Source organism: Triticum dicoccoides, chromosome 6A (genome assembly GCF_002162155.2).
Source record: "Triticum dicoccoides isolate Atlit2015 ecotype Zavitan chromosome 6A, WEW_v2.0, whole genome shotgun sequence".
Taxonomy (NCBI): Eukaryota; Viridiplantae; Streptophyta; class Magnoliopsida; order Poales; family Poaceae; genus Triticum; species Triticum dicoccoides.
The window spans coordinates 100,349,388-100,352,777 of NC_041390.1; positions in this window are offsets into that span (position 1 = coordinate 100,349,388).

Sequence of the window (3,390 nt, forward strand, 5' to 3'; positions counted from 1 at the left end):
ACATGGTGGACACCCCCAAAGAAGGCAATGGCGACGAGACAACGGAGAATGAACCCTCCAAGAAGCAACCCAAACGCTGACGTCAGCGGCGCCGCTCTAAGTCCCGCTATAGCAAAAGTAGTGATACCGGAACAAGAGATAATAACACTCCGGATAGTGACGAAGACGACAATAATCTCCTCCAGCATGATTTAGAGCGGCAGGGTGAACAAGCTAGCCCTCCAGAGTGGGCAGCAGATGGAGAATCGGAGGAGGACAATTACATGCCTCTCTCCGAAGACGAGGTGAGCCTCGGCGACAAAGAATTTATCGTGCCTGAGGATCCCGTCGAGCAGGAGCGCTTCAAGCGCCGGCTTATGGCCGCAACAAATAGCTTGAAGAAAAAGCAACAACAGCTTCAAGCTGATCAAGATCTGCTAGCAGACAGATGGACCGAAGTCCTTGCGGCCGAGGAATACAAACTCGAGCGCCCCTCCAAGAGTTACCCAAAGTGCAGGTTGCTACCCCACCTCGAGGAGGAAGCATTGAAACCTACATCACCAGTGTACGATGTGGCTGACCGGCCACCTCGTGGCCGATCCAGAGAGGCGTTTCAGCCTGAAATTCAGCCTGCACCCCGCCATCACTCAAACAAAAACACTAAGGCCCGGGGCAACACACGGGACCTGCGAGACGTATTGGATAGCAGGGCAAAACAGGAAAGGTCAATATACGGGTCACGGGGGCGCGCGCCAACGCGGGACAATGACCGTCGCGCCGGATACACTAAAAGTAAATCCGGCCAGGCCGAATACAACAGACAAGACTCATATGAACTGCGTCGTGATATAGCGCGGCACAGAGGCGCCGCACACCCCCTATGCTTCACTGATGAAGTTATGGATCACGAATTCCCGGAGGGTTTTAAACTCGTAAATATCGAATCGTATGATGGTACAACAGATCCCGCTGTATGGATTGAGGATTTCCTCCTCCACATCCACATGGCTCCCGATGATGATCTGCATGCCATCAAGTACCTCCGACTAAAACTCAAAGGACCAGCTTGGCATTGGCTGAATAGCTTGCCAGCAGACTCCGTTGGCAGTTGGGAAGATTCGTAAGACGCATTCCTTGACAACTTCCACGACACTTATGTGCAGCCACCGGATGCTAATGACTTGAGCCATATAACTCAGCGGCCAGGGGAATCGGCCAGGCAATTCTGGACATGGTTCCTAACTAAGAAAAACCAAATTGTCGACTGTCCATGATGAGTGGCTCGCCCGGCACCTCGGCCAGGAGAAGCCGAAGTCTATGGCAGCCCTCACGACACTCATGACCCGCTTTTGCGCGGGCGAGGATAACTGGCTGGCTCACAGCAACAACACATCAAGGAATCCGGGCACTTCGAATACCAAAGATGCCAACGGCAGACCACGTCATAATAGACAAAAGCGCCGCAACAACGGCGATAACACCGATGATACAACAGTAAATGCCGGATTTAGAGGCTCTAGATCCTGTCAGCGGAAAAAGCCATTCAAAAGAAGTACTATGGGCCCGTCCAGTTTGGATCGCATACTTGATCGCTCGTGTCAAATCCACGGCACCCCCGATAAGCCAGCCAATCACACCAACAGAGAATGATGGGTGTTCAAGCAGGCCGGCAAGTTGAACGCCGAAAACAAGGACAAGGGGCTGCATAGTGATGACGAGGAGGAGCCCCGGCCGCCAAACACGAGAGGACAGAAGAGGTTCCCCCCACAAGTGAATACGGTGAACATGATATACGCAACCCACATTCCCAAGAGGAAACGAAAGAATACACTAAGGGACGTCTATGCGATGGAGCCCGTCGCCCCAAAGTTCAACCCATGGAATGCTTGGCCGATCACCTTCGATCGCAGGGACCACCCCATTGGCATCCGTCATGGCGGATCCGCCGCACTGGTCCTAGACCCCATCATTGACGGAATTCACCTCACTCGAGTCCTTATGGACGGCGGCAGCAGCCTGAACCTACTCTATCAGGATACAGTGCACAAAATGGGTATATATCCCTCGAGGATCAAACCCACCAAAACCACCTTTAAGGGCGTCATCCCAGGTGTAGAGGCCCATTGCACGGGCTCAATCACACTGCAAGTGGTCTTCGGATCTCTGGACAACTTCTGAAGCGAGGAGTTAATCTTCGATGTTGTCTCGTTCCGCAGTGGCTATCATGCACTGCTCGGGCGAACCGCATTCGCAAAATTCAATGCGGCACCGCATGACGCATACCTCAAGCTCAAGATGCCAGGACCTAGGGGGTCATAACAGTCAATGGAAACATAGAACGCTCGCTCCACACGGAAGAGCACACTACGGCCCTCGTAGCAGAAGCACAAAGCAGCCTTTTAAGGCAAACCACCAATTCAGCGATACAACCCCCGGACATCGTCAAGCGACTCCGGAGTAAACTGCAACAGGATCGCCTGGCATGTTCAGAGCTCGCCTAGCAATTCGGCCCCCGTCCCAGTCCCAGTCAAGCGATGAAATCCGTCTCGCGCGTACATAATTACGCACTGAAAATACCATGGGCATAGGCTGGGGCACGACCAGGGCACGTCCCGCAATGCGGCTTAACCGCCCTAGGGGCTGCATACCTTTATCATTTTTTCTCTTTGAGGAGCCCTTCCCGGCAGTATGATTGTCGGACACATTACGGGAAGGAACAACCAAGGCAAGAAGCTAAGACGTACAAGGGAACCCCCAGGTGGTCTCTAATAACAATTGATATACCCGCTTTTTACTATCCATACGCAGCTTGCCCTTGGATAGGACATGTCAAATAGTCCTATTTTTTGCTTATTGCACTACTTGTATCAGTACGCTTCGACGTATTATCCAGCCGTTTTTTCCTTATATGTTCATTTACAACAACTTGCACCCATACATTCCAGTACGGTCAGTACGCCAGGGGCTTTCGTTTACCCCATAATACGGCGTGAGAAGTCCGAACACTTTCGACAGTGCGACACCCCGAACTTATAGCATTATATGCATCAGCTCCGAATCATGTCTTGGGTCAATAGTTGGGTTTGCCCGGCTCCCATGTTTTGGTACCTTACATTTCGCTATATCGTCTAAGGTAGCGCTGGGAGAGCTACTGCGATTGTGTCCCGGTTCTTCCGAACGAGCACCTCAGTAGAGAAAGCCGAAAACTGACTGTCATGATAAGGCGAGAGCTGGTCGCTGTTCGAGAGGTCTCAAGTCCTTAAAGACTTTTTCCTCTTCGGGCGAGGAGTCGGCCTTGCCCGACTAGGCGTATATAGCGCCCCAAATTCGGCCTTCCGGATACTAGGGGCTTCGCCAAAATTTAAAAATGTAGACTTCTATGGCTAATGAGAGTGATAAAGCCTTATAGTC